We start from the raw sequence: 14,091 nt of genomic DNA on the forward strand, positions 1-14,091 counted from the left end.
TAAGATAGGAAACCCAGCTAGGACACGTTTCCTGAGAGTACAGAGACGCTGCCCCCCTCCTCCTGTGCACTCTGTGTTTATGAAGACACTCTCAAATTGCTATCAGTCTTCTTAAGCAGCCCCTCATATTGTTGGGGCCTCCTGATGCACCCAAACTTGGAGACATTTACCCCACGACTTTGTAAACCATCTGTCCCCATACAACTTCCTCTCATTTCAACTCAGAGTCAAACCTTACATTACTTCATAAAGTAGCAGCAAAGATGTCCGCCACATTTCCTGGGGAAAAGGAGCGTGTATAATTGCGTTATGAAACAGCCAGCGTCTGCGGCGCTATCATCATGTGCAGACAATGTGTTACTCTTTTTAATCAATTTTATCCTTAAAAAATTAAATTATGGATTTTATCATAAAAATAATATGAAAAAATAGCAACACGTCAAACACTATAAAAGGACACAATCTGAAAAGTCAATCTTACGCTCCTATCTTATCCATGTTTTGTGTGTCCTACCAAAAATTTTCTGTGGATATATACTATAAATCATGTTTTTTATATACTAGGTATGATACTCTGAGCTTAGATGTTTTAAATCTAGTGCTAAGCAATCATTTTGTAAAATCACATCCAGGGCCATCTAAATCTTTCCAGGAGCCACATGTATTACTTTGTGTGAAAGTCCCGCACCCAGAATCTCCTTCAATTCTAAGAACAATCTATGCATTGGGTCTTATTATCTTTATGAAATATACAGAAGACTGAGGCGTAAAGAAATTATTACCTTGTCTGATGGTACACATTTGAAAAGTAACTCAGTAAGGGTTCAAGTGCATATCTGACTGACTACCGTGTTTAACCCTCTAAAAAACAGTTTTCACAGGTGGGTTTGGTAACACTTCACAAATGGTTTTTAAATGCATAATAATAGGTCTTCCTTTCTAATTTGAAATCGGTATAATAAGATTTAAAATGTGGCTCAAGCATTTTATCATGGCCAGAAATGTTACACTAGCTCAGACTGTAATGGCCTACTTCATCCTCTGGAGTCCGTGGACACCAACAGCGATTTGCCAGATTCTAATTGTAAAATGAAATGATATAGCCCATATTCGTGAGCATTGTTAACTTCTTTACGATTTCAAGCATTTGTTATAGGTGCCTTTTGTTTTGTTTATGTTTAACAGAAATTATTACAGCATCCAGAAACATCTCAAGTCAGGCATTAAAAAGCTGTGCTTCTTTTGCTCAGATTTTAATATGTTTATTTACCTCATTTCAGAAAACCATAGTTGGTCCTATCTCCTGGACTCATATGCCATCGTTGTCTCTTGAATAAAGCTGCTAATTGCATGCAGGAAATATTAAAACATGATTATATTTTTGCTAAAAGAATAAACATGTCAAGTGTCAACAAAATATTGTAAGTCTGTTGTGAGTCAAAATAGATTGCTTAAAATCGTTCTTTTCAGGGCCTGTTAGAGAAAGTGAAGAAGATACACCTGTTATATTAACACATTCACTGTGCACCAAGGCTGTTCATCTTTACAATAAACAAAAAAAGATTTTGGGTCCTCTTGCAATTCCCAGTTCAATCTGACTGACTCTGGCACCTTCCTAATCAAATATATCCACATGCTATTAGAAGCTGCATTATAGTACATTAATAGCTTGTAAAGTAAAATTGATGCAGCGTGATGGACTGTATTCCTAAAGCAGTGACAAACTTATCAGTGATAGATGCACTAATGGATATGTTGAATTGCAATAAATATAAACGCAGAATAGCAATTGCAGAGCATTAAAAATGTCATCTTGTGAGTTTAGGTATTTATGAGGCTGAGCCAGCTGGAAACACGAGTGGTGCGTTCCTATGAGCCATTGCGACTCTGAGGCTCCAAGGAAAGCAGAGGCCCTTTCATCAAATAGGTCAGGCCGCCGGCAAATTGTTGTCACAGCTGTGCCATTGTCAATTAGGCCTCCAATGACTCAGCCCTTTGTTTTTTCCTGCTTGCACATCTCATCCCACCTTTTCTCCAGGCATGGGTGCTTCACTCCTGCAACCTTTCCAACACATTTCCCCTCAGTGACTCTCCTCACATGTTCTGATTCATCTTCCAGGCATTGATCTAAAACTCAGAGATGTGACATCAGGGAAGCATCCCAGCTACTTCAAAAGGCTCCGCTATTCCTTCTGGGCTATTCTGGCATGTCAAACCCAACAGGCCAAGCAGAGATGCTCCACATTGTTGCACGTTTCCCTCTGATGTGTCTGCCCAACCTTCCTGAGCCCTAAAGATTTTGTTTAATGTCAGCAAAGTCCAGCAGGATGGTGGGGTCCCAGATGCAGTGGGGGACAGAGCACCTCACATGGTTTTTCACCATGCTCACGCAAGAACCACAGCATGAGGACCAAGTCACAGACACACCGTGTGGTATGGGGGAGCTAGTGGTTGATTATAGAACTTTGTTTAAACACACTGGTGTGGTGGATTAAGGAAATTGCAACATTTTTGTATGTGTCGATCTCAATTTCAAGTCTGATCATAGGGTATGCTTTAGTTACCCAAATACGCACCCTTCCCTTCTTGGGCTTTCGTCCACACCGACTATTTTCATCAATTGGTGCAGATTTGTTGTCAGCATATCTAAATAAATAACTCAATACTTTTTGGAATCAGGTGTCACAACATACTCTTAATGTTCATAGAAGATTGTCAAACTGGGGTTATTTTAGAAGATTACTAGATTTGCAAAACAAATAAATATTTGACAATTATAATTCAGCTTAATATGAGAATAAGTTGGTTGCTTATTATTGATCCTGTTTATCATCACAAAACCATGATAACTAAATGCCGTATTAAATTTTAGTGGCAGTCCTCTGTCACTGGTTATTCAATAGAGGTAAACCACACAAGTGACAACACTAATGAGAAAAGCAATATGCAACAGAACAAAATAAAGGTAATGCCATGACACATTTTTAATCTAAATATTATAATCCTCATCTTAAAGTCTAGACATATCAAATCAAAAGTAAAGGAATCATATCAATGTGACCCTTCTGTGTATTTCTGATTGGTTGCTTAATCAATTGTGAAATATGTAAAAATCACGTCAGCTTTTAAATCAAACTTCAATATGATGCTGAAACTCCCTAAAACTTGTATGAATCATTTTGATTTTTTTAATAGCTCAGATAAAAGTTTAAGTCCATTTCACACCAAATTAACAAACAGAAGGACAATGTGAAAGAAAATTGTGAGAGTTAAAGAGAAATAGTTTTATTGGAATCCCTTTCATTATTATTAGTCTTCAAATTCAGTTAAACAACGCTTTATTAAACATCAGTTTCAACCCAAGTAACTTTTTAACCTTTGGTGACGAAAAAGTCATCCTGTGTGAATATTCTTTGGATATCCATTATGTGTCAACCAAGGGATAGAGAGGGAACAAGCAAGAACCTGTACTCATAGGATCTTATGTAAGCCGAGGTAAGGGAGAAGATTAAAAAATACATTTTTTAAAGGGAAACGGTAAAAAATATTAGATATTGATGAGTATAACGCAATGCAAAGAATTAAAATAGGGTGCTGTCAGGTGAGAAATGAGCTTCCTGTTTTACAGTGGTCAGGAAAAGTCTCTCTGAGGAAGCTGATATATAAGTTGAAAATTACAAATGATGACAAGATCAGTCATGTGAAAATAGAGGAAGAGCATTTTAAGTAGCAGAATAGTTGGTGTAAAGGTCTTGAGGTAAAGACAAGTATGTCAAAAAGAAGGCCAACTTGACAGAACCATAGATTCTTTGAGTCAAAATAGTTTTACCCTAATTATGCCATTTTTCTTAAAGAACTTAGCTCTTGATTAAAGATTTTTAAAAAGTCACTGCCATAGTATGTTCTCAATCTCTTCATAAGTGGGGTGTGTGTGTGTGTGTGTGTGTGTGTGTGTGTGTGTGTGTGCGCGCGCTGTTTTTCCCTCAGTGGCTATCTATCAAAGTCTTAAGTTACTGTCTCTTTGTACTTGTCTCTGTTTTTCTCTTGAAATGCCTTGGGTCTTGAGCCACTGTGGGAGCTGACTCTACTCAAAGGCCAGTTCTCAGCCTAAGGACACCTAGAAGGATAAACAGCCTTAAGGACATCTAGATAGGTTAACTTGGGAATATGGAAACCTGATTCAGAATAGACATGCCAGGATGCTCTGAGCATACTGGCTCTCTAAAGAAGAGGAAATCCTTAAGTCTCTCTTCTCGTGGTCGATTCCTATACCTTAAGCTAGCTGAGACAGAAAGCAGTCCTCTTTTAGCCATATACTAGAATACATTTACAGTGTCAGAATTGTCATCAAGGGCATGACAGGAGATATGGCCCTCGTGTTCTTTGAATACAGTACAATTCTGTTCCTTGGAAAGAATTTGTAGCTTGATGAATTCCTTGTTTGAAATTCTGATAAGTAAATCTCTGTTAACTGAGTGATAGTATTGCTGCCTTTTATATATCCCTAGATTTTAATGAAGTCATTAAATTCATTTTTAAAGGAAGATAAAGCCAGATATCAACCCTGACCTTGAGTGTCTCATTGACAACCACTTTTCATATAATAGAAAACATAACTTTGAATGAAAATTTGGTTAATTTTTCCCTGGGGAAAAAAAAAAACAATAAGTTAACCTCAATATAACTTAGAGACAGTCTTTAAAAAGTGACAGTTTGAGAGATCCCAGAGTGGGGCCTAGAGGCTCCTTCTAGTGACTGTCCTTCCATTGAAATGTCTCCGAGAAACTGAATGGTCGGAGAATGGACTGTCACTTATTTTCTGATGCCAGTTCATTTTTCTTCCTAAAAATGAAATAGAATCTACACAGTTGCCTACACATACCATGTAGTCTAATTCTGTTTAGTATGTTCAAGTATTCACAAAGATTAAGTAGCTACTATGTCCCAACGATTAGGCCAGGTCCTGGAAACACAAAGTCATCAGGGAATTCGGTATATAGATTCATTCACCCAATGAGTATAATTTGAATTCAAAATTCTGGTACATAGTAGGGGTGCATAGATGGTTCACTCGGTTAAGTGTCTGCCTTTGGCTCAGGTCATGATCCCAGGGTCCTGGGATCAAGCCCTACATCACACTCGCTGCTCAGTGGGAGCCTGCTTCTCCCTCTCCCTGCTGCTCCCTCTGCTTGTGCTCTCTCTCTCTGTCAAATAAATAAATAAAATCTTAAAAAAAAAAACTTTAAAAAATATTGGTACATAGTAGACCTTTGGTCAATATTGTTAAAAATAAAAATAAAACAGTCCTTGGTACCTGTCTGAGTAGATCATAAAGATTAAAGGATAGAAGGAAAACTAATACTTCCATCAGAAAGTAGGATAGCTTTATTCTAAGTCATGATTATTCTGGCTTAACCCATTGGCATAGCAGTTTAGATTGGGGTTGTGATATTTTCATTCCAAACCAGCCTGTGACACAGTTGTTTTTCATAGTAACTAAAGGACCCACAAAGAAAACCCCTAGAGATCGCACAGCTGCCTGACAAGTTTAGTGCTAGAACAAGACCCATACAATTAACTGTTTAGTGCTGAGACTTGGTTCACTATACTGTACTGAGGATAGAGAACCTGAAAAGCGAGGCTCTAAGCAGGGTTATGTCTGCTTAGGTGGCAAGAAAAAGCAGGAGCCAATGCTCTGCAGCGAACAGCAGAATGAGCAATGCAGCAGTGAGCACAGGCCTATAATGAGATGTTTTCCCTCTTTTGCTGCTCTAGTTATGTGAGCAGGAGCAGGGCCCCCTAACAAGTGCCAGAGGAGAGGGCAGGAAAGAACCTGGGGAGATAGGCTCTTGCTGTAGTTTGAAAACAGTATAGAAAATTCAAAATTGGAGCTTCTAGAAGCAGCTTACTAATGATGCAAAAGGGATCACACCTCAGTCGTCCACATTTGCTTATTCAAAAATATGCAAACCACATTAAATCCCAATTCATATTCAAAATGTCAGGCTGATGTGAGAATTTTAAGAGTCTCATAACACAGCTTCATTATTTCCATAAACGTTCTGAATTCATTCATAACAACATAAATTGCCTAATAAAATATTTTTTCTGTATTAATCTTGCTTTCTAAGACCACATCTTTACGTCCAGACTGATATAATCATTCTAGCAACCATTACAATCTTGACTTCCAAGCACAAGTTCCAACATAACTCCTCTAAGAGAAGAGCAAACAGCAAAGACCCAGAAGTTTCTTAGCACCACTTTGGTAATACATCAGGCCACCTAGTTTGATAAAAAAAAATTTCAACAAAAATAATCCATTCTTTACTGCTAAGGTGGGGTTTTTTAAAATTACGTTTAAAATTAAAAGCACTATAGCTGGTTCTCTTATTCCAGCTCCGCGGCATAAAGAATAAAACAAGAAAGGCCATTCCTGCCTTACCTTCCATGGATCCATGTGTATATGTCAATACCTCTGCATGACATCAGTGCCCAGGAGACAAACACACTCGTAAACAAAGAATCACTGTTCCATGCCTGCTCCCCAGAATGTTCACTCAACGTTTTAACATTTATTATGCACCTTCTATGTGACAGAAATTGTACTAAATTCTGGGTTAATGATAAAAGATATAGCCACTGTTTTCAAATAGTTCACAGTCTTTTGAAGGAAGTGACAAGCTGACAGACTGGAAACTAGAGCCCAGACAGACCTACGCACAGTCCTAAGTATACAGAGGGGTGGGTGAAGGTGGGATCAGAAAAGTCTTCCTGACAGCTTGAGCTGAGTGTTGAAGGTTAAGTTTGAATTAGCCAGGTGGGGGAAAAGAGGAAGGGTTTTAGGCAGAGGAGCCAATATGTGCCAAGACTCAGAGGTGTGAAAAACTGCCAGGAGGCTGAGAGAGGAGCCTTGTGGTCTATGGTAGGGGTGTGGGTCTTCAGCCAAAGGTAATGGAGCGCCACTTTGGGAAAGTAACAAGATGAGATTTATACTTTCTAAAAGCTGTCTTTGGTGGCTTGTGTGGCATGCAATAAAGGCATCCCAAACTGGACGAAGTTAAAGGCTAATGCAAGGATTCAGATAAGGTCCTGGAAAAGTCTGAATTTCTTGAAACATTTGTCATTGTCATCATCCTCACCATCACCATCGCTATCGTTGATATTTGTGCGGGTCTACAATCTGATAAGTACCGTGCATACCTTACCTAATTTGATCCACACAATAATAACAGTGCCACTATTATACCCAATTTATAGCTAAGGAAAGTGGGTAAGAGACTTGCCCTCACAAAGTAGTAATTAGCAAAGTTAAGACTGACGCCAAGCAGGTTTGATATTAGCGCCCCTTGCTTCACTACAGCTCCACACTGCTGCGTGGGATTTATGGAACCTGAACAGTGGTCGTGTTAACAAGTTTCGGTTAGGGATTTATCACTTCCTTGGATATAAACCATTCAGGTGGTAGGTAGGCAGGGAGAAGGCTGTAGCCGCTCCTCTTAATAATCAGGGAGCCTCAAAAATGACGTGTTCTCCGATCCCATGTACTCGAGAGACAAATAAAAAGGGGAAAATATTCAAAATTATATAGTATAAGAACATGGTTTGTGACCCATACGTGAAGATTAAACACATCAAACTCTTAACTGGAAACCTAATACTGATTTTATCTGAAAGAAAAAGAAAAGTCAAGAGTATCAGTTGCTCATTTTGTTCGCAGACCACTGAACTACTACCTTAATGCTCCAGATTTTATTCCTCATAGTTGTATGGTTCTTTAATTCCAACTTGGTCCCTTCTGCCTAACCCAATCTCTATGAAAAGAATGTTATATTTGTACCTTTGTACATGTTACATTATCAAAATATTGACTACTGAACTTAGTATTTTATTATTTTGAAAAGATATGATGGTCGTGCTCTATAACAAGTGCATTTCAGTTGAAGTGACAGTTTCCAGACCCATCCCTCCAAGCAAGAACTTCAGTATTTCTGGCAAAGATCCCAGAGAGGATCATCATAACTCAAAAACTTAAATATCACTTTTGTTCAGGACCAACCATTGTAATACTGCCAAAAACACTAGAAATACACAGATCCCCAGATCAATCTTAGGAACAGCAATGGATATAGCAGGTAAGAATCTTATTTCCAATTTCAAATAGACTCTCTATTTAGAGAAGTACCCTTATATTCAGGAATGAGTCTTTGACGACAAACAAAATGCAGGATTTGTAGACAGATCTTCAGTAGAATTTAAGTCTACATTTTGTGGCACAGAAATTCTTCTTTTCTACACATAAAATTAATCTATTCCATATTTTTTAAAGAACCACAAACAATATTTAATGAAACACAGGAGCAGAGTAAATGATGCTCATCTCAGCCTTGCCGATGTAAACGATTCTTTCACATACTAAAGCACAAATAAGATCAATATACTAAAAGTCCTGAATTATAATATTAACACAGACACTTCCTATTGCTATCACTTGACTTCTGTGGACCTTAAATTGATGTTGGTGAAATAATATTTGTTTTTCAAATTATTTTGGAGGGGAAGGCAGGAGTTATGTGCCATGTAATGGACTATAAGCCCTTTGAGAGCAGGGACCGTGCATATTCATTATTTCATGGCTAGCCCAATAAAACCCTCCAGATAAACAGTGCTTGCTAAATATTGGTTGAATGAACGAGTAAATGGAAGAGTGGATGAAATAATGAAATAAAAAGAATTTAAACAATATCCTGATAATTCAGGTAAAACTGATTTTCTTTTGTTTTGTTTCATTTTGTTTCAGTGTAGGAGAGGAAGGAAGATTCAAAAGCCAGTGTTATTGGACTTAATTGTCCACTATAATTGAATTCATAGAATAATTTGACTTAAATTCACAAGATAATTTCTTTCTAATTACAGACACAATAATCTGATATGGGCACGGTGCCAGCATGAACACTGGATCACTGTGATCGCTCAGAACTAACTCTGTCTTATTTGACTTTGCATTCTTTCCCAGTCAATAAAATTACTTCTTGCCCCTATTTAGAATTTATATGTATGTCTGCTCACCTCTGTTTCTCTAAGTAACCAATCGATGAAACGAAATGTCTCTATTTTGATCAGGACAAAATAAAACTGAATTAAGCTGTGTTCAATCCTGATTTCTGATTAACAATTTCTCATCAGTATTACAGGTTTAAAAACATTTGCTAAATTAGGATGGAATGTTCCTTCTTATATGTTTATTTTGCTGACATTTAAAGAGACAACTCTTTTTCTGACTTAAAAAATCTAAAAGAAAAAACACATAACATTTATCTTGTAGTCTAAATAAATCTGTGATATTTTAAAAATCTGTGATTTTTTATTCTACCTTTATGATCAACATTTTTATCTTAAAAAAAGGGGGGGGAATGGGCCATCACAAAAGATATGAGGAATAATCATTGTTAAAAAACACAAAGTGGTACCATATAGGAACATAGGTCAGGGAATAAACCCCTATCTATTTAGAATCTTATAAATTAAAGTATCTTTTCCTGGCATGATTCTAGGAACTTCATGAAATATTTGTCCTTATTAACTCTTATAACTTTCACGGTTGTATAGTTTTTAATTATTTCACAGCATGGCATGAACCTAATTCTCTGGAGGCAAATACTTGTGAGCTCACCTTGATTACTTTTTACCCAGCATTTTTTGGAAGAGATAAGTAAAACCAGTGTATTAGTAGGTTTCTTATAAATAAATATCTTGGATATTATGACAAACTCCAAAGATACAAGTTTTCAAAAAAAAAAAACAAAAAACACACACACCACTTTACAGTCCCACTTTTGTTCAAGTATTTTTGATTACCTTCTGCAATTTGACTCATCAACTTCATATTCATTATTTTAGTAGTACCCTTGAAATTCAATAAATGATGTAATTGTCTTTGAACTACAGAAAATTCTCAGAATCTGATGCAACAAAGTTTAACTTACCTTCAGAGATTTGTTTTCACGAACTCTTCTTCCTATGACCTCGGTTCTCCAGCCAAAAGCAATGCAGAGACTCCCCTCTCTGCTCTTCCTCTTCCCTGACACTCTGGCTTGACGGTTCCCTCTCTGTGATGAGCGACACAGAAGACTCTCAGAGTTGGTCTTCACTCCTGATGCCACACACCTTTTCTTGGCACTTCATTTGGTCCCAAGGGAAAATTCCTGCAGAAATTTCCTTCTCCATAATCTCTTGACAGATGGCTTTGCTGGCAAGAGCCTTAACTCTTAGGAGCCCTTTAATAGGCTTTTATTCTCCCGCATCGCCACCTCTCAGGTTTTATTATTTAATGGCACATTGGTTGATGCCTCAGTGTCCCGACGGGCCAGAGCATCATCGTCCCCTTGTAGGACTTTCAGCTAATCTGCTTTTCTGTTTTTGATTTCAATAAATTTGCAAAGCTAGTTTCCTTTTAATATTTCATTATTTTTCTGCCTCTATACCTCGAGGCAATTGGAAGAAAGACTCGATTATTTACTTTAAAGCACAAACTGAATAAATATTGAACTGTTCAAATACAAATAAAGTAATTGTGCAAGGGCATTGATAAAGTTGTAAACCAAAAAACCCAAAATCTTCCAAATATCAGCTTTCTTGACATTATATGTATTCCTCTGATAAATGCCTTTTTTGTGTAGTTTCCTCCCCCAACGTCTATTTCTCCCTCTCCCTCCTTCCCTCTCTCCCTCTCTCTGTCTGTCTCTCTTTTTCTCTCTCTCTTCAGTCTTTGTGGGAAAATAAAAAAGAAACAGACCCTGAAATTAGAAGGTCAGTTGTCACCTAGATGATGTTACTTAAGATAGTACACAGAATACTCATTTCTCAATTCTATCATCCATGTCCTTAAAAGTGATGAAAATAGGGATGATTCAAAATGGGATAGCACACTAAAATGCCTCTAAATTTAGCCAAGGGATTTGAGCCAGGTATGAGATGAAGTAAGGAGTGGTGGGAACCATGGCCAATTGGAGCAGGTGTGCCCATTTACAAAGGACACGGGCTGCTCATCTCCAGCTAGTCACTGTCGGGTACGAACTCAAACTGCGTTGGGAGAGCTATCTCTTTTTCAAGAAAATCCCCACCTCTGGATTTTTATGTGAAAAATCTTGTGCTTTTTCAATGTTAGAGGATACTGTGGGAGCTAAGCCCCATACCTGAGGGGCCCAGCCTCAGCCTGAGTATTGCCATGTAATGACTTCTGATCTAGAATATACAGAAAAGAAACTAACGCCAATGCAAAACACTGCCCTTTATTAATTATGAGCCCTTTTCTCATGTGCATAAATGATGATAATAACGTAGACTAGTTAACTCAAGTAAAAACAACCTATACTAATCTTTATTAAAGACCTTAGGCAGGGCATGAGCCAAAGAACCGGTAAATGGTTTGGACAACAAGTAGCTCAAATCTGGATGAGAAGGACCAGGTTTACAAGAAAAATAATAATAATAAGTAATTTAATGAAGAAAGAGTGAGAAATTTTATTTGATTTGGTTTTATCTGGATTTCTTTCTCATTACCTAGTACTAATATGTGCAATAATTACTGTTTTATTTTCTTTCTTAAAAATTGTTTATTTAAATTCAATGTAGTTAAAATACACTGTATTATTAGTCTCAGGGGTAAAATTTAGTGATTCATCAGTTGCATATAACAGCCCGTGCTCATTCCATCCAGTGCCCTCCTTAATGTCCATCACCCAATTACCCCATCTCCCCACCCACCTCCCCTCCAACAACCCTCAGTTTGCTTCCTAGAGTTAAGAGTCTCTTATGGTTTGTGTTCCTCTCTGTTTTCATCTTATTTTGTTTTTCCTTCCCTTCCCCTATGTTCATCTGTTTTGTTTCTTATGTTCCACATATGAGTGAGATCATATGGTATTTGCCTTTCTCTGACTGACTTATTTCGCTTAGCATAATACCCTCTAGTTCCATCCACATCATTTCAAATGGCAAGATTTCATTCTTTTTGATGGCTGATTAATATTCCATTGTGTATATATACCACCTCTTTTTCATCCATTCACCTGTTTTTTTCTAATTATACTATTCATGTCAATGAATGCTTAAACAGAAAAAAGAAATTTTTTTTAATTCTTGCAATTCTATCACTAGTAAAATATTAGTTTATAATCTTCTAGAATGTGTCTATATATATACACATACATATATTTATACATATGTACAGATTTTATATATTTCTGCATTACATATATACTTACCTTTCTTTATAAAAGTTATATACCAAATATACTGTTTGATATATACTAATAATATGCTAATATATTACTAGTCTGTTTTTTCACACAATACTAAATATAGTATCAACTTTTCCCTATTTCAATAAATAATCTCCCACAATGGTGATATTTACTACATAGTATCCCATTGTTTGGCTATACCATAATTTACCTGGCTAACCCCCATTACCAGGTACATTTTTCCAATTTTTTCTTTACAATAAAGTATCTCTAACAACTCTTCCCTTATCTTTGTATACGTCTATTATAACTTTGCATGTCAAAATATATGCATATTTCCTTCCCAAAAGATTGTGCCAGTTTACAATCCTACAACTACGATAAGTGAATTCATTTCCTTGCCTTCTCATCAAAATTGAGTATATCTATTTTAGGTGGAAAATAGATCACGTAATATTCTAAACCTACTCAAACAAGCATTTCTTCCACATATACCAGCTGAATTACTATTTTCTTTAATGATTTTTCTCTTGATTGTCTGAAATGATAAGTTTATCTAGCGCTCCTCAGCATCAGCAAACTAACACAAGGCAATGGGAACCATCCAGAAAGATGTCTGTGGGCTGACCGCTAAAGTACCTGGACATTGGCCAGCAGCAAAGGTCCTCCCCCTCTTTGGGTCCCTGATACTTGGTGCTAATCAGATGCTTCATGCATTGGTACTTGGGATGGTTAATTTTATGTGTCAATTTGACTGGGTCACAGGGTGCCCAGATATTTGATTAAACATTATTTCTGGATGTGTTTGTGAGGGCATTGCCCAAAGAGACTAGCATTTGAATCAATAGTCTGAGTAAAGCAGCTTGTGTTCTTCCCCAGTGTGGGTGGGTATCAGCCAATCCACTGAAAGCCAGAATAGAACAAAAAGGCAGAGGAAGGGAGAATTCATTCTTTGTGCCTGGCTGTTGAGCTGGAACATCAGTCTTCTCCTGTCCTTGGACTAGACCTTCATGTTTGGACTGGAACTACACTGTTGGCTTGCAGCTTGCAGGTGGCAGACTGTGAGACTTCTCAGTCTCCATAGTTATGTAGCCAATTTCTCCTAATAAATAAATCTCTCTGTCTCTGTCCCTGTAGATAGATAGATAGAGAGATGGAGAGATAGATAGACAGATAGACAGATAAATGACCTATCGGATACCTGACCAATACAGTACTGATTAAGATGGGAAAGGGGGGGATTTATCAGCTGGTAAACTCTTTTCAAAAAATAGACTTTTAAAATCAAGGACTGATTATGACATCCATGTATCTGTAAAGAGAAATGTGATGCTAAGACTAGTGCCCATTGCAGCCTTATTCAGAGTACAAGAAACATAATCAGAATAAAACATTCTAGATATTCTGGATAGAAACATCCTTATACGAGATGTGATTTTGGAAGGACCTACTTGGCTCAGTAGTTGCCATGCACTGGATCCTTTATAACTGTTCTCAGGAGCTAATCTATTTCTTCTTTGAGAGAGTTCAATCATATTGCTCTATGAGACATGATTCCTCTTGATGGACTCAGAATCATTGAGTGGCACTGGACAAGTTACCTCTTGTACTTCAGTTTCTAATCTGTAAGATGGGAATGATAATTGTAGTACTCACCTCATACTTGCTATCATAAAAGATTAAATATAAAATGCTTAGATGATTGCCTGGCATAGATAGGACCTATATAATTTTTTCTTACTGTTATTATCACTGTGCTTTGTAATACAATTCTATAGTTTCACAAACCTGGGTATATTATAATAATTTATATCTTTGATGTGTCCCCAAAAGATTAATTCCTTAGGAT

General features: G+C 37.1%; 1 long non-coding RNA gene across 2 annotated transcripts in view; it reads right to left on the bottom strand.

The window, feature by feature from the left end:
* The window catches only part of LOC123001027 (uncharacterized), a 376,694-nt gene that overhangs the window by 85,160 nt on the left and 277,443 nt on the right, over positions 1-14,091 (bottom strand). Inside the window, exon 5 of one of the 2 annotated variants that reach the window (XR_007190425.2) lies at positions 9,987-10,109. The exons of the other annotated variant lie outside the window; for it this stretch is intronic. This is a non-coding gene — a long non-coding RNA (uncharacterized LOC123001027). The remainder of the gene's footprint in view (positions 1-9,986; positions 10,110-14,091) is intronic. 2 annotated transcript variants of the gene reach the window in all.

This window comes from Ursus arctos, unplaced genomic scaffold (genome assembly GCF_023065955.2).
Source record: "Ursus arctos isolate Adak ecotype North America unplaced genomic scaffold, UrsArc2.0 scaffold_5, whole genome shotgun sequence".
In the NCBI taxonomy this organism is placed as follows: Eukaryota; Metazoa; Chordata; class Mammalia; order Carnivora; family Ursidae; genus Ursus; species Ursus arctos.